Raw genomic sequence first — 23100 nt, forward strand, 5'->3', positions numbered from 1 at the left:
GAGTTGCACAGTCAGCATCTGGCACACGGGCTTGACAAACAGAAACGCTCCATTAATGGGCAGCTTATTGCAACAAGTTAACTGGAAATCTTCGTGTCTTGGCCTGGTGTCAGCACGACAAGCACAGTCAACGTATTCTCCATCTGTCATCAGATTCTCCTCAAGAGTGTTTTTTTTGTGTGTGCAGAATTAGCAGAACTTAGGCAACATAACACCATCATGTCATGGTATACCCTGGTTCTGCATTTTAATTTTAACGCCATGGCTCTTTGTACTAACTGAGCTTGTGATTGATAATTGTGTGTCTGTGTTACACTGTGCAGGAGAGAGAGAGAGAGAGAGAGAGAGAGAGAGAGAGAGAGAGAGAGAGAGAGAGAGCTTTGGAGGGGTCATCTGGGGATAATATGATTAATTCCTGTAGGCAGGGGTGTAGCTCCAGATTCTGGGCCCCATGAAAGAATGTATTTGTAGGCCCCCAGTGAATGCGAGCGCGCGTAAGCGCACAAGCGGATTTTTTTTGCCATTTTTTTATTGATGAAAACGCATAATATGGTTTTTACCTATACATTCGGATCAGCAGTTCAGCACCTGCACTGTTGGTGGGTGAGCCTAGTAAAGGATGTCGCATTGCGTTCATCTTCAATGAATGGACCAATGCAATAGTCTACCAAAGCCCCCCCTCTCTCTCTATATATCTCACACACACACACACACACACACACACACACTTCAGAAACAAACATAGTATCAATGAGAGCATCAATAATACACCTGAGTGATGTCTAGTAAAAAAAACTGGGCCCCCCCCCCAGTGCTGGGCCCTTGGAATCATCCTAAGCTACCCCCCCCCCCCCCCCCAAGCTACGCCCCTGCCTGTAGGTACGCATATAATTCTCCCAAGCCTCATTCACTTAGCTTATTTACGACACTATAAATGGTAAATGGCTGCTTTTTTATATAGCGCTTTTATCCAAAGCGCTTTACAATTTGTTACTCACATTTGACCCATTCACTCACACATTCACTCACCGACGGGCGGCGGAGGCAACCATGCAAGGTGCCAACCTGAACCTGGTTAAGTGTCTTGCTCAAGGACGCTGCCCGGGAGGAGGGGAGGGGGAATCGAACCGGGAACCTCCGGATTGCCAGACGACTGCTCTACCTCCTGAGCCACTGTAATGAAAATCTAGTGAAATCCCTATTATTACAGCAACTATGAACTTTATGCTGCTTCTGCGTCCTGTGTGTGTCTGCTTGTTTCAGCACTAAGCCTCAAACAAGAGTTATGACTGAGAGAGTCGCCCTTTCTTTTCCATTCTCCGTGGTTAGGGGGCGTCCTTCTCCAGGGAAACGCTGCGCTCTTCCTATTCGCTGAAACCATAGGTGTGTCAGGGGGTGTGTCAGTGCCTTGTTTTCACCAGCTGTCAGTCATGAGGTCACTTCCGGCGAGCGGGCTGCGCTCCGTGGCTGAGCTGAGGACGGCGGTGGGGGGTTTCTGACAGCGGCAGCAGCGCTGTTTTGGAGACAAACAAGGACGTGTGGTGGTCGGGGACTATTTCCCCCCCTCCTTGATCTGCACTGACAGCGTCTCAACCCACCAACATTTCTGACGATATGGCAGCTTGGGATTGGGCTGTCAATTGTAAGGTAGATGTCTTTTATTGTGCTTATTATTATTATTTATTCACACTCTGCAGAACCTGCGCGACTGGAATCTGAAGCATTTTGATACTGCATAGAAATGATGGTAGCCTGGATACAGGCATGTTCATCTCCACATGCCATTTTTAGAATGTGCCTTTATTTTTCTCTAATTTGCATATTGGCTTTTGTTGAAAAATGAATCAACCGATCCTGGAATATAGGGCCATTGTTATTGTAAAGGTGGTTATAGCCTAATCTGATTTCGTTTTCGAGCACGCCTGCGCGTAATGGCCCATCGTTAAGCTACAACGTTTCCCTGGGATGTAAACTCTCTATTCTAAGACTGCTCATTGACTCTTTGAGCAAATAGTAAATTATTTGTTGGCTTTTTAGCCTCTACACTTTTTTTTAAAGCGTTTTCCATTAGGGCTAAAGGGAAACCATGCATCGTTCGTTACTTTGTTACCAAACGGTCTCTTATTGAGGCTTCCACTCACGCATGCTTCATGCCCAAGTGAAAGTGACTGCTGGCAATGTTTCAGTGAAAGAATGCCACTCTATTAGAATGTCACCCTGCTACTACTGTTGTACGGTATAAGCTTGAGGCAGCTAGGTTAGGGCCATGCGTATAGGCTATACTATTATGTAATAGCCTAATGCATTATACTTTGCTTCAAATTGTGCAGGAATTTCCTTATTCATCTGTTGGTGTCGGAAGGATTGATAGTTGGAATGGTCAAGTGCTGTGGAATGGCCGTGAGTAGAGCTCTCTCTCTCTCTCTCTCTCTCTCTCTCTCTCTCTGTCAGATGTAAAAGTGGGCCTAATTGACATCAGTTTTGTCATGTACAGCAGAAACGTGTGTTTGTATCATAGCTCATTACTTTGAGATTATTTTGTGAAAATATATGGCTGTATGAGCTGAAGGTAGCTTTGTTTGCACGCCATCCAATCACTTGGTCTCACTTGAAGGAAATCAGCCACCTACATCCGTACACACACACACACACACACACACACACACACACACACACACACACACACACCTTCTATTTTAATGTGAAATTTGACCCAAATCCAGCTGTACCTGTCTTAGTACACGAGGCCTGTACAGGAATGTGGCTCGGCTTTTCCCAAGTGCAGCGAATGTGTTATTGTTCTCTACTCACTCACCTTTCAAGGTGCTCTGATAATGGTTAGTTCCTATTATGTAGATTGATATTCGATAACTTGGACATAGTATTCAGTCTGCTCTGTCTGCTGTACACCAGGTGTTTACGTAATCCCCCCCTTTGTTTGCTCCAAGTCAGTCTCCACATTGACACAGATTTTTACCTCGGGAGCAAAGGTCTTCCTTCAGTGCTAATTGTCCGTGGCTTATCATTCGGGGGAGAACGTGGTTAAAGATCCATCAGTGATGTTGTGATTGCCGTAGCCCAAAGTGCCACTTCTTCCATCATAATGACAGAGTAAAGGCGTTTTTTTCATCCATGGCCTTGGATGTTGATTTATTTTTCCTGGGGGTCGAAGAATGAATCACTTCACAGGCTGAAGACATTATGAAAGAAGAGACAACATTAATGTGCATGCTAAGCCTCCTGCTCCAGTGGGACGTGTTGACACCTCCTCCGCCTTTGCGTCAAGAAACAAACGTCCATCATCTTGTTTTTTTAAAGGGTATATCAAGACTTGGTAACTTTCATTCAACATGACATCTACTATTGTACTCTGAATCCTTATCCTGTCAATGCATGGAATATGTCAGTGAACACAAATTCGCTGAACTTTGTCCTTTTCCAGACAGATTTGTCTTTGCCTCTTTACAAGATACAAGATTCCTTTATTGCCACACAACCAGGTTGGTGGTATTCATGATTATTACAGAGTGTATTAAGCTCTACAGTACATAAAACTGGAACATAGACATTACCCCCCCCCCCCCCCCCCCCCCCCCCCCCCCCCTTCCCAGCAATGGATAATAATACAGCACAACATGACACAATAAATACATAAATACAGCACAGCACGACACAACATAACCCACGGACAGTGTCTTTCAGTGTCATGGCAGACCTGTCCTGCTCTTGTCTTTGGTAGAACTACTAGGTTCTGCCTGGCTGTGCTGTGAGACAGTCTTGTCATCTAGGAACCCGAGACCTATAATCAACTTCTGCCCGGTTGCATTCTAAGCCTGGAGAGACAGACGCAGACAGAGGGAGAGAGAGCGCGCGGGAATGTTTCCCCCTCTCTCCTCAAACAGGACTTTCAAGTTCTCTTCTCTAACTGAAGTTTTAAGAGTTTATAATCCACCTCTGTTGTTAGTCCCTAAAGGAGTTGTTTTCGCAGTGAGCTAGCAGCAAGAATACCTCTCATGTGACCTAGTTCTCCTGGTGTCAGAACTGTCAATAGCAGGTAAAAGAGAAGCAACCACAGGCTACTGCATTTCCTACACTGAAAGCACTTAACACACATTGTATACCCCTCACCTCGCATTAAAAATAGCATTAAGTCACCCTCAAAACTTAAATAGTAAAAATCCATTCCAGAACTGGCATCGTGACATCAGGCTCGAGATAGGAATGTCTCTGTATGACTTACGCAGAGTGTGTTCCTCTTCTCCATCCACTTCTCTTTGACGCATAGCTGACTTGGATCAATAACACCGCTGCGTTGCTATCAACTCTGCAGGGCGAGATAGCACCTCTGGTATTTCTCAAGCTTGTGTAGACAAACTGGTGACCTGTGAGAACAGGTCCGGAGGAACTAGCCTCTTTGGCCCATGGATTCTCATCTAAGGGCTTATAAGCACAGGTTAGAGAGAGTCCAGGAGTCCATATGGGGTCCCTTGATGCTAAATCGGGGGTTCCTACGCAAAAATCACAATCAAACTGAAATTACACTGTAATAATATAAAATATTATTTCACTTTTGGATCACACATTGATGTGATTGACCAACAGCCTGGTTTATGTATGTCCAATGAATTATTGTAATGTAAAAGACACACTTACTTGCTCATGTAGTTACTTCATAGTTACTTACTCGTAAATGTTGTGGTCACAGGGATTTTCTGACCTAAGTGCACCAAAGCCTGCACCAAAACAGGTTATGGGAAACAACAGCGTCTCAGGTGCTACCTGTGCTCGGTGGAAGGCTTTGCTGTTTGTTTGTGGTCACTTCTGTGGTCTAAATCGTCCTACTTGTGTCCCTCTATCTCCCCAGCATTGTCCTTCACCTGAGCCCAGCTCCAGGCCCATTGAGCCTTTCTCATGGTAAAGTCTCTCGGGGCAGGACAGGATTGGGTCATCCAGCCAGACTTAGAGTAAGCAGCTCTGGACAGTGGATTGTCTGAGCGAATGATCCGAAAGGGCCACCACCATGGCCCATGTCAGCTGAATGTGTGCTTTGGATGTAAAGGAGGCTTAAATACTTCACATTAGGATTTAACTTGCTTTGTGATGGGGATGGAGTCAATCTGCGAATATCTTGCTTTATGTCTGCATGTATGCATTACCTTTCTTTCTCTCTCCCTCTTTCTGTCTTTCTCTCTCTCTGTCTCTCACTTTCCCTTGTCCCCTTTCTCTCTCTCTCTCTCTCATCTCTCTCTCTCTCTCTCTCTCTCTCTCATCTCTCTCTCTCTCTCTCTCTCTCTCTCTCTCTCTCTCTCAGTCTCTCACTTTCCCTCACCCCCTATCTTTCCCAGACTTGTCTTTCTGTCAGTCCTAGATGAGAGCTGTGTCTCTACTAGTTGGTCAACTCCTTGGTATTCTGCTTTATCGTCAATGAGACAAGACATTCCAAGAATTGGGAGTCTCCTTATGTACCTGATGTGTGGACACAGTGGTTGTTTTTTGTGTGTGTGTCTCATCTTGCCACGTGAGCCGACGTCTATAGAAATCCTCATCAATTACCTATCTCTGGACTTATCTGCTCCTCCAGTCTAATTCCATTACTGGCTAAAGCCCACTCTCTCACAGCTCCACTGACGAGCTCAGACGGAAATGTTGAATCAACGTCTGTCCACCGACATTAAGCTCACTGTCAGTTGTCAGTGGGGCTGGGCAACATAGGATAAGTTAATATCACTGTAATCTTAGGATTCCCCCCCTCCACCCAATATTGATATACCTTATATCACAACATCAGGTGAATGCAAAAATCATATAAATAAATAATCAAGTTGATTGAACTGCATGGTAATGTAAATGTTATATTATTATCCAAAATGGGGCGTGGCTCAGGGGTAGAGCGGGTCGTCCAATGATCAAAGGGTTGGTGGTTCGAATCCCGCTCAAGCCCATGTCCATCCCACTGCCGTTGTGTCCTTGGGCAAGACACTTAACCTACTTGCCTCGTATGAATGTGTAATGCATGTGAATGAATGTTGGTGGTGGTCGGAGGGGCCGTAGGCGATGATTATTCGCCACGCTTCCGTGAGTCTGCCTCAGGGCAGCTCTGGCTGCAATTGTAGCTTACCACCACCGGTATGACTGTGTATATGAACGAATAATGGACTCTGTAAGCGCTCTGGGGTCTCTGGGGTGTCACGAAGAGCGCTATATAAATCCAATCCATTATTATTATTATTATTATTAACCCAGTAGTTTTAGAATTATATTCAAATTCCATAAATATTTCAGATTTAATTAGGTGAGAGTCAATATATATATATTTTCTTCATTTCAACCTTTATTTAAAATCGTAAGCATCTGAGGTTTCCCTCATTTACAGAAACAACGATTGTACAAAATGTAAACGGTACATAATACAAACAATATTCACAGTAATTTAAACACCAGAGTAAAAATAAAAAAACGTTTACAATTATTTTAAAAGATCAGCTAAAACAGTTACAGGTAGTCACACAATGGTCTGAAATCATTCGTTTAAACATTCCAAGGGAAGGGAGAACCTACAACTTCAGAGAGAGTTGAAGGACATTCCATGATTTAGAGGCATCAAAGGAAAAGTCTGACTTCCCTAGATCAGAACAAACTTGAGGAACCCTAAGAACCGCGGCTGGGTGGCGCAGCGGACATTGCGCTCGTCACCAACGCAAGAGACATCGGGTTCGACTCCTGCTGTCGGCGTTGTCTCCGGCTTGGGCCAGCCGTCATACTAACGGCAGAGTTAGAGGGTGGAAGTCGATGGGTGGTAATCTGGACATTGTGGACAGCGACTCCTACAGGTCGGTTGGGGACGCCTGCACAGCAGAGACAGGAAATAGCGGGGGTAGTCTGAGCCTCCCACACGTTACACCTCGCCAATGAGAGTCCGCGCTGGCAGGTGAAAAGATGTGACAGGCTGCCTCCTCGTGTACCGGAGGGGACACGTGATGCAAGGCTTCTATCCTCCCTACAACCGGCCAGTGGGGGGCATATGCGAGCAACGTTCAAGACAGGGGAGGGAAGAATTGGCACAATGGAATTGGGATGGGAGAAAAATAGAAAAAGTTGAGAAAAAAAAGGAACCCTAAGAACCATCCAGTCATTCGATCGAGTTGAATAGGTTCCAATATTTCAATCTAACAGTGACGAGATATAAACAGGTTGTTTACCAATAAGGGCTTTAAAAATAAATAAATACCAGTGTTTGTTTGTTTCTGTAAGAGAAGGCCAACCCACCCTATCATACAGGCAGTGGCGATTCTAGGAATTTTTTAGCAGGGGGGCATGGGGGGGGCACCACATTTTCTTTTAAATAAAAAAATAAACAGAAGTAAAAAAAAAAAATTTAACATGCATTTTTTTTATATAGCTAGTGCTACGTATGACCGGTAAGTATAAAGGAAGTTGGGGTTATCTAGACAGGTAGCCTAAGTGTAGCAGGTAAGGTATAAAGGTAAGTAGTGATGCACGATATATCGGCCGCCGATATAATATCGGCCGATATGGCAGTTTTTTTACACATCGGTATCGGACCGATATCAAGATAGGGCCGATATTAAAAAAAAAAAAAAAAAAAAAATGTTTCTTTTTTTTTTAATTTTTTTTTTTAATTTTTACATGTTTTGGCCTTAAATAGTTTCAAAATATCAGTCATTTCTGAAAATAAGTTACAAAAGTAAAAAAATTATGCGTTTTGGAAAATAGCTCTTTATTTGATTATCATAAAAAAGTGTTTTCTATACAGAGATATCGACATCGGTAAATATCGGTATCGGCCAGAACAGCAATATTAATATCGGTTATCGGTATCGGCCACAATTTTCACATCGGTGCATCACTAAAGGTAAGTATATTAGGTTACATTATTTTACCAATAGCAGATCAGACAACTCTTTTCAGCCATTGGGGTTAATTGAAAACCAGCATTTTCAACACTGAGGTGTCTGTGTGTGTGTATGTGTGTGTGTGTGGATATGGTACGTCTGTCTATGTCTGGGTCTCTTAACACATTCGGGGCCATTGGGATGCGTCTAATAAATCTCTAGAGGACCGGCAAATGTAAACAGACGTGGGGCTGTTTGTAGAGCTAAATCTATATTTTATAGTATTGCTATCTGTCCATTCTCATTGTCAATTGAGTCCATAAACCGTCCCTTCAAAATGGCTTAAAGAAAAAAAAACGTCATCAATACATTCTCATTTTATAGCGCCGTGAATATAAGCGTTATACAGGATTTGGTCTAGTATATTTTCTGGAAGGCTAGATAAAGGGCTAATAGCTGCTAAGGTTATATCCAATGGCATTTCCGTTATACAGATGCTACAGTTAAAACTCAAACTGCATATGATCGGCACGATCCTCAAGCATGTATGCATGAAAGGGGGGGGGGGGGCGAGGGATGTTGTTTCTTATTATTGATTACCAATAACCGTGTTCGTCTAACTAGCCACATAGGCCGATCGCCTGGATGGCTATCAAAACAATGCCCGACCGGGTTGTACTTTACGTGAAAAAGATGAGCCGGTTGGATCCCCCCGAGCATTTCCCCGTTATCGATCGCCATCTGGTAGATCGATATGTCCATTGGCTAATAGTGTTGTCAAAAATATCGAAGTATCAATACATACCGATACTGAATATTTAAAGCGGTTTCGATACTCATTTCCCGAAGTACCGATACTTTCTGCAGTATCGATACCGCAAGTTGTTGACAGACAGACACGCTGCTGTCCTCCTCCTCCTCAGAGACCAACAGACACAAGCTGCTGCAGCCTCCTCCCCCTCACAGACGCGTCAGACCTGTCTTCAGTTTGTAAACAAAGCTATTAGCTAACGTTAGCTAGTCCGTTAGCTCCGTCCGTTATCTCCGTTAGCTTATGCTAGCTAGCTGGCCACCTTTATAATTACTTCATGGAAACTGAGTAACGTCAAGCCGAGCCCACCCACACTACACCAGAAAACAGCAGAAGTGCTGTTTGGAGGTACTTCGGGTTTGAAGTAAACAACGAAGGACAAGCTAAAGATGCCACGATGCCCATTTGCAAGCGGTGTTACAGAGCAGTGCCAACGCGGATCTCCATAAAGAAATGAAAGAGGTTCGTGACAGCTGCTCTTTCAACGTCACTGTGACTGAAGCATTAAACCATTAACTCTAGTTTAATACATGATACGTTGTCTACTGATGGCGCATAATATCAACAGCTGATTCGTTGTTAGTAACGTTACAGCTATTAGCTAACGTTAGCTACTGCTAGTCGTTCCTCCGTTAGCTCCGTTAGCTTAGCTGGCCACCTTTATAATTACTGCATGGAAACGGAGTAACGTTAACGTTTAAACGTTATGTCGAGGTCATACAATACTACTGTCGACATAAGGTTAACGTTACCCCGTTTCCATGAAGTGTTTAAATAGCAGCAATCTTGTTGAAAATGTAACGTTACTAAATGCTCTCTCTCTCTCTCTCTCTCTCTCTCTCTCTCTCTCTCTCTCTCTCTCTCTCTCTCTCTCTCTCTCTCTCTCTTTCTTGTTATCTTTAAATAAAAATCTAAACTGTTACTAACTGTAATACAAACAGTTCAGTTTGTCAGGTACATGCAACACAGATTACAGTGTTTACATCTGTCTGCTTGAGAAAATACCATGTTCTGCATCTGCAATAAAAATGATTGAAGTGAGATGAACAGTTATTTTTAAATGTGTGATCTAAAGATAAACAAAGGGTTTTAAAAGTGTTATATTTATCTTCTCTTAGAGTACCAGAGAGAAGCTGAGGAGAATCAACCAGCAACAAAAGCTAAATTTGTTTAAAAAAAACAAAAACAAAAACAAAAAAAATAATAATTATTATTATTATAATTGTTTTGGTATCGAAATGGTATCGAAGTATCGATATTTTTCAAGGTATCGTATCGAAGTCGAAATTCCAGTATCGTGACAACACTATTGGCTAATGATAAATCCCCTTATTGCATAGTGAAATCCGCAATTAAAAACGTATCCCGTGCAACAGACAATAGCTATCGCTTCAGATGAGTAGAAAACGACATTAGAGATCCAAAAAAAAGACAACTTCTGCCACAGGGAACACTCTATTATCGCGATAACGCCCCTAAGAGGATCTGGCCGGTATTGCACTTTCTCGAATTCAAAGAGTAGGGTACATTGCAGTGCATTTCGGCGACCTTGAATAGGTTATTAAAATGGAATAAAAGCCAAAACAACTTGCCACGGATATATCCGTGCTTCTGTCCACAACGGGTGGAATCGAAACACGGAGATCTCCGTGGTCGGGCGCCATTGTGTTAATATGTCATGATGTGCTCTGTCCTTGTGTCCATGACTGTATTGTGACCTCAGGGCTGTACACTGCGAGCATCTCGTCGCAAATTGCCCCCTAATCTGGCCGGTGCGAGTGGAAAATATCATCTGGGGGCAAGCTTGCGAGTAGTGATTGCAACCCTTCATTCGCATTTCACTCCTAAATTAATCCATACAAATTGGATAAAACATTAGCCTACAACCAGGGCATAATGTTGCGGTTGTAATTTCATTAGACAGACCAGCGCGGACCTTTAATAACATGCAATTTGATTGACACGAGCAATGGGCTAACGTTAGCTGCTATCCACGGTACCATTAGGATTATGCTAAGCTAACTAGCGTTAGCTGCTGCTAACCCTGGACACCAGTCAAAGCGGACTCCACAACACTAGTTCCATTCGGGAGGAAAGGGGGTGGGTTATATTGACAACGCTTGACAACAGAAGTTTAAACATAACTTCATATTTATTGGTTATTCGTTTCTGTTACTGTATATCATCCACTTTCCATCTCCGTCTGTTAAACGCTTCCTGTTTACATTCAAGTGTGACGTCATCACCTACGGCAGCTTAGACGATCAAACGCGAACCTAGAACAAAACCCGGGGGGGGGGGGGGGGGCTGGCTCTCTCATTCGTTCTCGCCCCCTCTCTCTCTCTCTCTCGCTCTGATTGATTGAAAACTTTATTAACAGATTGCAGAATGGGTACAATACAGTACAGCTCTCTCTACATTCAATGATTTAAAGTAGCCAAACGTTACAGACAGTATAAATACTAACTGGATAGTTGATGATATAAACATTTAATTTCATTATCTGAAATATTCTAAAATCATTAAGTCTGCTATAAGCCATTATCCCTTTGTGTGTGTGATTATTATTTTCTCACAGTAGTGTGTGTGTATATATATATATATATATATGTGTGTGTGTGTGTGTTTGGCTAAAGTGGATAGAAAACACAGTACTGTGCAAAAAAAAAGGCACCCAAAAGTTTTTATATAAATGGTCTTAGATGTAAATAAATGTTGTATTAGTGTGTCAGTAGACTACTCTTAGTACATTTTCATTAAATTATTTTTTAAAGCATCTTCATGGTTTAATAATGCAAACATATGTTGCAGGGACTTATTATAATCATCATATTGGCGTGACTGTATGCATCAAAGGGTTAAATCAAGCATTTTTAAGTGCTTTAGAGGAAATGTCAAAATATTGCGATATATATCGTGTATCGTGATATGGCCAAAAAATATCGCGATATCATTTAGAGGCCATATCGCCCAGCCCTACTATAATGGTAAAATAGTTATTTAAAAATTTGCCCCTAAAAAATATTCTTTGCACCTAAATTTCTCATTTAGGGGCAAGTGTGCCCCTAGTGAAAAAGCTTAGCGTACAGCCCTGGACCTGTATCCCTATCGTATGTCTATGTGCTTTTGTTGTGTTTTTATTCTAATGTTATTTATCTTGATTTTATTCTGTTTTAATTGCTAACCCTTTTTTCACAGGTTTTTAGCCTGTACCTTCTGGCAGGGGGACTGCCAATGGAAATGAGCCTTTTGGCTAAAATTGGGTGCATTTACATTTGTAAAATGTTTTATTAATGTACACTGTCCCCCTTGATCAAATAAAGTAAACCTAAACCTAAAACCTAAACCTAACCTAACCTAAGACTACCTCTCGAATGACAACCTCGTTAGCTTTCTGCATCATAACGTTAGCTTTCTGCATCATAACTTTCTGCATCATAACGTTAGCTTTCTGTATCATAACGTTAGCTTTCTGCATCATAACGTTAGCTTTCTGTATCATAACGTTAGCTTTCTGTATCATAACGTTAGCCTTCTGTATCATAACGTTAGCTTTCTGCATCATAACGTTAGCTTTCTGTATCATAACGTTAGCTTTCTGTATCATAACGTTAGCTTTCTGTATCATAGCGTTAGCCTTCTGTATCATAACGTCAGCTTATACTCTGGACTGGATTGATAGCAGGGCTAGTATAGCCAGCTAGGCTACTGCAGGTCTTCCAGCTCTTGGCTAATTGCTAACAGAGCCAGCTAGGCTAGGCTACTGCTAACAAAGCATTAGCACCAGTGTAATTCGGCGATTCCACACAGAAGCAGAGCCACTTAGCCAGTTAGCTCAAACTACCAACATTAGCACCAGTGTAATTTGGCGATTCCACACAGAAGCAGAGCCACTTAGCCAGTTAGCTCAAACTAGCAACATTAGCACCAGTGTAATTTGGCGATTCCACTCAGAAAACATTAGCGTTTAAATTGCACAAATTGCACTTTCCTTGAGTTGACTGTCCGCATCCTCCTGATGTGTGTATGTCCCTCCGCCTCGGTCTCACCTTGACGTTGAATCAACCACGCCACACGGGCACTTCTCTATGGTTCCATATGGAAACGTCCGTCCTGGCGGTGCCCGTCCGGTATAACGTTGATTCCAAAAAGGATGTCCTAGTTATTGATCGCCATCTGGTAGATCGATATGTCCATTGGCTGATGCTATATTCCTTTACTGCATACTGAATTCAGCGTCGCAATAACTAAGTATTCCATGGGGCTGGGGGCAGCCCTGGTGCTGCTAGCTTCTTCCCCCCACGAGGCCCTGCTGTGGCTGTGGCTGCTTCAGTCGGGTCGCTGTTTTTTGTGATAAATGTATCCAACGAACCTCTCATTGAGTTATTGAACACTTTTCTTTGCCTTCTTTCGTTGTAAATTCCCGGAGCCAAATTTCCACCCTTTATCGCGTTCTCTCTGAGCACCACTCTGACTCAGTCATCCACCTTACTCTACACACCTGTGAGTGAGTGACCACCACTGCCACCAGTCCACGTGCCAGCGCTTAAAGGCAGCTTTTTATATGCGCACCGCTTCAGATAGATGACGCACGCATCACGCTGCCTGTCGCAGGCATAGTGAGGAGTCTAATGTGAAATATATAAGCATGGATGTAAGTCACATTAGACACCTGTAAGCAAAACTAGATTATTTTTATTTTTATATAAAAAAGAAAATTATTTATTTTTTATTCTGGGGTGGCACCTCGGGGGCACCTGAGATTTCAGGGGGGGCACGTGCCCCTGGTGCCCCAGTGGTAAAATCGCCACTGCATACAGGACACAATGGTGAGTATCATATCTGTCACCAGTAATAAATCTAAGAGCTGAGTGATATGCAGAATCCAGAGGTTTAAGAGTTGATGCATGCCTATAAATTACATCACCATATTCCAAAACTGATAAGAAGACTGATTCAACAATAATTCTTCTACTAAATAGAGGAAAATTGGGTCTGTTTCTTTACAGGAAACCAATTTTATGTCGCAGTTTAGTGTATATATATAATAAGCATGTTATCTTTTTAGACAACAGAGTTGTTTACCACTCTAGATATCATAATTGCATCAGGATACAACCCCATTGAAATATGAGCAATAAATTATATAATTATTGATTAGCCAGAACCCTAGTCGGTAGTGGGAACACATCTAGATCTGTGACTGTTGCATGTGGGCAACTCAGAACATCGGTGGCCTGGAAGCTATTTCATTAAAGCCTAGATTCATCTGAGCATATATCAACAAAGAATCAATAATGTGGTGTCTTACTACTGGATCTTGTGAACAAGTCAGACTAAAACAGTAACATCATCATGCTTTCCCACTATTTTACTGCAAATAAATTAGGCACTTTCTTTTGAAAGTGATTATCAAACAGGTGGCCATGCCTCTATTCTGCCCGTTTATTAGGAAGATGTCATGGGAGCACTGGTGTCTTCCATCATTGATTGATTGATTGATTGAAAACTTTATTAACAGATTGCAGAATGGGTACAATACAGTACAGCTCAATACACACAATTGTTAAGGGGATGCAGACCAGAGAAAGACTTTCGTCTTGTTTCCACCAGGGTCCCCCATTTTCAATTCATCAGGTATTCATCACTGTAGCTACTATGTTTTACTGACTCACATAGTAGTTCTTTGTGGATAAGCTGCATACACAACATACCCTCTTGTGAAGAGAGACAGACATAGTTTTAGTCTAAGTGATCAAAATAGCTTTGCAGCTCATTAGGCTCTTGGCTGATAGAAATGTGTTCTGGCTGCTCCTGATTTGCCCCCAGTGGGCTACTTGGTGGTGGTACAAGAATGTGAGCTCCTTCTAACTGTAACACTTGTTGTAAGACACTCTGGGTAAAAAACATATGCTAAATGCCTAAAAATTTAAACATGAGCCAGTGGGGGAGTTTTCCAATGGCCCAATGGAGTGGTGGGATCTGTATTGTAAGGGCTTTGGAGATGACAATGCCAACATCATCGCTTTGGTCTTTTGCTGTATTGGGTGGGTCTGTACAGTAGCTAGCTGGCCTAGTGCAGTGCTGTTGTCAGGCTGGTCTGCTGCATGCTTCTGTACTAACATGTAGGCTTATTTGGCAGCCAGAAAGGGGAGTGTTCAGGACTCCAGTGTCATGCTGGAAAATGTAACCAGATCTACACAGCTGTCTGAGCAGATAGAAGAGTTCCCAACTGTAGCTCCTCCTCTGAGTTTGAGTCCTTTTTTACCTCAGAAAATATCCAAAACGTCATGGGAATCATGTCCTCAAGGGTTTCAGGCTTTGTTAGCATGTTTTTATTTTTATTTTGCTGCATGACATTCAAGGTAATCCTGGTGGAAGAAAAGCTCATTGTTGTATACATAATGTTATGTTATAGGCGGCCTGGTAGCACAGCGGAATAAGCGTATGTCTACCACCGCAGAGACACTGGTATCGAATCCGGCTGTCATCGGTGCCTCCGGCTTGGCCGGTCGTCATCCTGGCACAATTGGCAGAGTCAGCGGGAGGGAAGCCGGTGGGTGGTAATCTGGTCGTTGTAAACAGCGACTCCTACAGGTCGGTCAGGGCGCCTGCACAGCGAGGGAGGGATCTGGGTGAGGTAGTGTGCCCTCCCACGCGTTACACTTCACCAATGAGAGTCCTCGCTGCCAGGTGAAAAAAGGCTGCTGTCTCCTATGTATCGGAGGAAGCATGTGATAGACATCAGGGCTCCCTAGACCGACCAGTGGGGGGAACATGCGTGCAACGACCAGGAAGGGGGGGGGGGGGGGGGGGGGGGGGGGGGGAGATTGGCATAACGACTAAATTGGGATGGGAGAAAAATACAAAAAAAATAGGAGGAAAAAAGTGGATAAAAAAAACCATAATGTTATGTATTAGGCCTAGTAGTGAGTCGGCAGGGGCACACCATGGACCGGTGAACTAACGCCCATACCACCATGTACATGTGTTGTGGGTTCATTCTGGGTCATTAAATATGTCACATGTTATTCTCTGTCTCTAAAGGCCAAATGAGACTTCTTCATGGGCTCCTTTCTCTGACCATCATACCTACACGTTGGTGGCGTTGCCCAACGCACAGTTACATGTTTGGCCAGCTGTACGTAGGCCTCGCCGGTAGGCTTCTTGGCTTTGTGCATACCCTTGGCCAAGCATCGCTATAAATCTGATGTTTGAGTATACATTTCGCTTTACCCCTATGTTCTGTCATTATCCACTCTACTGGGATGTCCAAATAAAGCAGAAAAGCATAAAGGAACACAGCTTACCATCTTCTCCAGAGTCAGACAAGAAGATAGATATCAGTGCCAGAGATTTCTCTGTGCGTTCAGTAGAAGACTATCCGGCTGCACGTTATCCTTGCTGAGCACAATGAATGGAAGTGGAAAGGATCGGTAGCCTAGCTTAAACTCCGGTAGGGGTATTACTTGGCCAATGAGTAGGCTAACCAGTACTGTCTGCTTCCATTCATTGTGCTAAGCTAGGCTAACATGCAGTCGGATAGCCGAATGAGAGGAACCGGTATCTTCTTGTCTCACTCCGGAAAAGACGGTAAGTGAATTTCTTTTAATAATAAAAACTAAATTAATAACAATAATAATAATAATGTAAAAAAAAACATCCTTCCATAGTGACTACATCAAAGCTTCTTACAAGATCATATGGGAGCTTTGAGGGTATGGGGGCTACCCTTTCTTATAACTGTAATATAATAACTGGACTTTGGAGAAGTCTTTATTTATTATGCAGGCAGACACACATGCGATGGGCGGCACACACAGGAACACACACATGCAATTAGTTGGGTCGCCGATGTGATTGAGTCTCTGCATTTGACCCATCCCGTCGTCCTTCCCCCCAAGGGCAGCCGGGAGCAGACGGGGGCCGCGCCGCGGGGACCAATCCAAGTGCTCCTGTCCGTCTTCGTCAGGGACGCGACAGCGATTCGTTGTGCATGTTTTTCCATTGGGTTTCTCTTATCGGGGGGGGTAAACCCTTGCGAGCACGGGGAGAACATGCAAACTCCACACAGAAAGGCCTGGGAGATACCCCACCTGGGTACCTGGCAACGCGGAAACCTGGTCCCCAAGCGGGAATCGAACCCTGGACCTTCTAGCTGTGAGGCGACAGTGTTAACCACTACACCACCGTGCCGCACGTTCAATTAGCATGTCCAATAACAAGTCAGTAAAACAGATCACATCTGGCTGTAACAGGTGCAGGACAGACAGGTGCAGGACAGCCACACAAAGTCTTCATCAAAGCATTCACAGGTCAACGATTTAGTCCCTGTGGACCTTCATCAGGACTTATCTCAGTGGCCTACCATCGCTCTTCATCCTCTTCAGAAATCCTCTTTCTGATGTTACATCAGATGTGCCTTCCTCCTCATTCAAGGTACGGCAGCAGCCAGCAGTGTTTTAACTGGCAGTACTGTGCACAGCTGAGGCCTGAAGATGGTCATACAAGGTACGCATGGACTCAGACTCACGGTATTGTCCGCTGTCCCTTTGTCACTCTGCTGCCAGGGCAATGAGGACATAATAGTTCGGCACAGCCTTGGCAGAGATCGCAAAGCAGCTTGGGGTCAGGGGGTCCGGAAGAATGTAAAAGTGTCTTTCTCCACTGAGCAGTGTAGTATGGTATTTGCCTTTGTGCAGATCTTATAGCATACAGTGCATTCATATGAGTTCATCCAGGTATATGCCACAGCCAGTGAAGTCTGAGGAACATTCTCACAATTGGTAATACCTGTAAGGCCAAAATAGGCAGTCGCTCTCTCTCCCCTCTTGCTCCTGTGTCTGTGAGCTGAGCTGCGTCTCTTGAGTTGCAAAAAACATTTGCTTGTTAGCTTGTTATCAAACAAAGCTAATAGTTGGACATAAAATAGACCTACTGTACCATTGTGGCTCTTCGACTAAAACTTCTCCAGGAGCTATTATAGATCCATTTTCACCTTGATTAGTCCAGTAAACATTACGTGCAGGAAAGGCAGCATGGCAGAATGGGTCTAGTGCAGGGGTCACCAACACGGTGCCTGCGCACCAGGTAGCCCCCAAGGACCACATGAGTCGGGGGGGCATAATCCCACGGGACAATGCATTGAAAACTTGTGTCCCACAACGAGATGTACCCCGTGAATATTATTGCGCGGATCGGAATACAGGCGTGCGCGTGGGAGCTCGCGCAAAATCCCAGAGATTTTTCCACATCGCGCCCGACCTTTTCCCGACCTTTTCGCTGATGGAAGTGCATTGGGAAGTTGTGCCCCCCAACGAGAGCTACCACTGGGAGAAGTCTTGCGTCGATCGGCGCACGGGCGCGTGCAAAATCACCCAAATGTTTCCACGTCGTGCATGTCGCGGATTTTCGCCGATCAACCAATACATTCTTGGAAAGTTTAATTTGAGGTTACACACCAGATTACAATACACTGGTGAACAGCATATGCAATGCCAGTCTAACAAATACACCAGATGTCAGTGGCAACATGGCAGTGCCATGGCAAAGTTGAATACAATATTCAAAAATTGTGTTCAATTCAAAAGTGTGTTCATGAAATGTAACAGATATAATTTTGTTTAAAATGCAGCAGTTTTGGTCATTAGTTCAAAATGTGATACGATTTATAAAAAAATATGAAAGTAGATTTTTCTTAAACATTACACAATTATAACATTATAACATTGCACATGGTGCATTGGTGCAGCATAGTTCATGATTTGTTAAAATTGTTTGTCAGTGGCTTGTGAAAATGGGAAATCTTTCCTACAAAATGTTGTAGAAGTGATCATCTCAAAATGTAAACAATTGCTGAGATAAATAGCAATAAAGTGTTGAATATTGAATTATCTGTTTCCCACCTTGTTCAGTCATTGTTGATAATTAAAATCATTAAGGTGATCAGTGTCTTCACAAAGATGAGTATCATTTATAGGGCTGTACCGAATGTTCGAAGCTTCGAAGCTTAGATCATAATGTTGACATTCAAATTCTAAATCAACATTTGAATTTTATATTTTTTATCATTTTTATTTTTTTTTATCTTTTTTGTTGTTGTGTCTATTCAATCTGTTTAAACCAATGGGGGTTTTCTTCACAGTTGCAGTTAAAGATTAGGCTACACTAATATTATACTATAAGACGTCACCATCACTTTCATACCAACCGTGCCCTTATTGGATTATTTATGTTGACGAAACTGATGACTGAAGCACAGTCTCTGGAGCGTAACAGTAAGAAGCATTTTGTATGAAAGTATTCTGTACTTCTGTATGACAACTATTAAAGAAACTTGAAACTTGAAACTTGACTGACTTGAGAAAAAGACAAATTTAATCAGATTAATCACTTTATTCAAATTGAGGATTCAGTTAAAATTTTAAATGTTTTTTTTGTAATTTTTTTATAGCCATTCGAAGCTTCGTTTGAATACTTCAATCGAAGCTTCAAATGTTAAAAAATGACATTCTGTACAGCCCTAATCATTTATCATTGATAATAATATATCACAAACTGAGCAAATTTGTTATTTCAGAAGAGCGTATCAAACTGGTAGCCCTTCGTATGACTCAGTACCCATGAAGTAGCTCTCAGTTTCAAAAAGGTTGGTGACCCCTGGTCTAGTGTATCAATCAAACAATAGGCTGTCAATCACAGTATTTGGGGCGGGACTAATCTCTTGAACTGGCCAGGCTTGATGCACCACAGATGCCATACACCTGGTTACATAATAAGTATTGGCTGTTATGTACTGTGTATTGAAAATTAATGAAACATCCTAATGTTTTGAAACAATAACCTGGAGCAATTTATTTTTGAGTTTGAGTGAGAGAAGGTCCTGTAATTTGTTGCAGTTTGGAGAAAATGTAATAGTTATTTAATAGTCAATGTTTTATTATGAACAAGAAAGAAAATCGTATTTGGCCAAAAGCCGAGTCGGCAGGTTAGACTTTTAAAGATAAATCGGAAATTGGAATCAGCCAAGAAAATTGCAATCATTTCACCCCTATATCATTTTAGTTAAGGTGACTCATGCAGGCAATATAGGATATATTTGTTTTGTTGTTGGCCTGAGGTGAAATAGCTGTCTTTCCCCTACTCTGAAATACACAGTTTACATGCCGTGCAAGGAGGTCTTGTAATGGCCGTCTGCATCTGATCCGCTTGACTGATGTGGAAATAAGTTTTATGCAGCAGACACAGCAGACAGTGTCTGGCACAGAATGGAGGTATAGCACCAAGGGACACCAAAACAATGCTGATTTATTTTGTACATATCCTCAGTCACACACATTCAAAAACTCAGTTTTGCACACATTAATTTACTAAGAGTAAATTCATTTGAATATGGCCACCAGAGATGTCATCAGGGACATTGAATCCTTGTGTTGTGTTAATTACAGCTCAGTGAAATGACAAGATAGCAGTCCATATAAGACGAGGTCTTGCTGTTTTTTCATCTACATCATTTCATTGTGCTGTAATTAACACAACACATTCAAGTGCCCTCAATGACATCACTGGTGCCCATATTCCAACTCTTTTACTCAGAATTATTGTTCAACTAAATGAATGTGCGCAAAACTGACTAGAGTCTTTGGATGTGTATATGAGATGTATGTGTCAAATAAATCAGCATTGTTTTTTGGACTTTGTACTTGGAACAGCAAGAACCGGAGGGAAGAGAGTGAGGCTGCCGTTGGTTCAGCTGTAAACACGACTGGCATGCTGGGGTTAGCTAGAGTTATCATCTGACGTGCATGCTGGGCCTGTGTCCTGTCGATGTGTTGTGGCAGGTCAAGGTTACAGAGCAGCTGTGTTTTCCCTCCATATGCCCCCACTGACTCGGACACAAAACCTATAGGCCCACAAAAGGCAGAAAAAGTAGTTTAACTTGTTATTTCGCCACTATTTACTAGCATATCAAAGATCATTCAAGCCAGCCAACCCATGGGCCTTGTGAAATCGGCTTAATCATTACTGTACCAATTTCTCGACGCTACATATAAAGTACATCATGACTCACTGAAATCTACTGCACTGTGTGGGGTACATTTCAATGAGCTTCAATCAGCTTGTAGAGACTCTGTCTTCACACCACCTTCTGTTCTAAAATGTCCATGATGCATTTCGGGGGAGTTGTTTTTAACCCTTGCATTCCCCTCTTTCTTCTTCACTGTCAAATGCTGTTCTTCACTGTTCACAATCACAGTGAAGGACAGTTCAAGTCACCGTAAACCTCCGGGTTAACGCGATCCACCATGTCAGACCTGCACCTTTTTACTGTATTTCATGTAGCCCGGTGAAGTGCACCTCTCCTTGGCTTAGAGTAGACGACAGAGTACAGCAACTTGCAATGGGCCTGGTCTACAAGATACACTACACGACCAAGGTACCCATGTACATGTCAAAATACTTCCCAAAGGTCAGTGAATACCACGACCACAACACCAGAGGGAGCTCCACAAATCATGTTAAACCCAGATTCGGCTCAAACAAGGGACTAAACACGTTTAGCAATTATGCCACACCAATGTGGAACGCCCTACCCAAAGCTGTAAAGGAATGTGAATCACTACCCACTTTCAAAAACACTCTCAAAGAACACCTACGGGAGACTGCAATTTGAAACTGGCCCCTACAAATGGCCTAACCCAGTTGTACAGTAAATGACTAAGTATGGCTTTGTCAGTATTCCAGTGTACAGTGTACAGTGTCGTCGCCCCCCCCCCCCCTCCCCCCACCTCCAATGTACAGCCCCTCCCACCCACCCACCCAACCAGGAGCGTTTTTAGGGTTAGAAAACATTGGGGGCTTCAGCCCGGGGGGGGGGAGGGGGCCTAAACACTCAAATCAAAAGTATTACACAATTATCTAAACCTTACACTCAAGGAGCAAAACATAGGCCCAGATTTGCACCACTATAAGCACAATGTCAGCCTCACACTTTTTGCAAAACAATACACACAGTGATTTGCAAAACACTAAACACACTTGCATTACATTAGACACAGAATGTCAAATTACCACACATATGAGCCAATTGGTTAAACACAGCCATCAGATGCACAAACACACCATTGCTTAATTTTAGATACACCAATCAGGTTTAAGCACTATACAAATGCAGCAGGTGAGTTTACCTGTCTTCAACCAAAATGGAAGGAGAGTGAAGTACTGTACACAGAGAACGTGAAAATATACAATACATTCACCAAACACTACACAACACAACCAATGATGCAGACTGATGAAAATATAAATTTTCCCAAATCAGTCAACATGTCAACATGGAGAATCACAAAAAAAAAAATTCTTGCCAGATCCAGCTATAGGCAAAGAGATAATGTCTAGTATTTTCTGTACTCTATTTAAATTTTTTCAAAATAGTTTTTGTTTTACTGTAATTTTAACCTGTACTGGATACAGTATTTTATGTTTGTCTGATATTTGCTGAGCTTACAGTGTTATGCACATAGTAGCATGAAAACTGGGACATGTTTTGTTGTGATTCTCCATGTTGAAATGTTGACTGATTTGGTTATATGGAGAGAACATTTATATTTTCATCAGTCTGCATCATAGATTTGGGTATATGGAGAGAAAATGTTTTTTTTTCATCAGTCTGCATCATTGATTTGGGTATATGTAGATAAATAAATTATATTTTCATACAGCATTGGTCTTGTGTAGTGTTTGGTGAATTTATTGTATATGTGCACATTCTCTGCGTACTTCACTTACAGTACTCTAATCACTGAGAAGTAGAATTGCTAAATGTGTTTTAGGTTAAGCACAGCAGTGTGTAACTGGTTCAAACTGAATTAAGTCATATGAAACGTGTGTTTCATATGGTAACAAAATGTAGTTTTTATAAATTAGTGTATGGTTTTGACAAGTGTTTAATTTAGCAAAGGATCTGAGGTGTTCTGATAATTGTGTGTGTGGTTGTGCTAATTGTGTGTTTTGAAACAGCGGGCCCCGTTTTCAAAATCATGCTTAAGCAATCGAAAAAAAAACTGTATTGTGTGTTTCATTATATACATATGTTTCAGTCTTCTCATAAAAAAAAATTCGATTTTTGGGTCTTTTCCTGCCTTTGGTTCGCTTTGCATTCACATCTCAAATGAACCGCAGCAGGGTTCACTTGCAAGAGTGAATGAGCTTTCACACCACCCGAAACCAACCGGACTATCCGAGGAAATGAACCAGGGTTTGATTAAAGCTTATTTTCTTTTGTATTTTCTTTTTTTATTATTTTTTAAACAAACATATAAACAAACATGACAACACACGATAAGATATACAAGCATTAATTGTCAGGGCACATCCAATGAGATCACATTTTAGTTAGTTGTCTTATATAAGATATACCCCTAATACCTGTTATCT

General features: G+C 42.4%; 1 protein-coding gene across 3 annotated transcripts in view; it reads left to right on the plus strand.

Annotated features, from left to right (window-relative positions):
• The first annotated feature begins 1463 nt into the window (after nt 1–1463).
• pparab (peroxisome proliferator-activated receptor alpha b) overlaps nt 1464–23100 on the plus strand; it is a 53993-nt gene continuing 32356 nt past the window's right edge. Inside the window, exons 1-2 of one of the 3 annotated variants that reach the window (XM_084335008.1) lie at nt 1464–1647; nt 2331–2400. The gene's annotated coding sequence lies outside the window, so the exon portion shown is untranslated. The remainder of the gene's footprint in view (nt 1648–2330; nt 2401–23100) is intronic. The other 2 variants (XM_084335007.1, XM_084335009.1) reach the window with 2 other exon arrangements.

This window comes from Notolepis coatsorum (genome assembly GCF_963971535.1).
Source record: "Notolepis coatsorum genome assembly, chromosome: 18".
NCBI lineage: Eukaryota > Metazoa > Chordata > Actinopteri > Aulopiformes > Paralepididae > Notolepis > Notolepis coatsorum.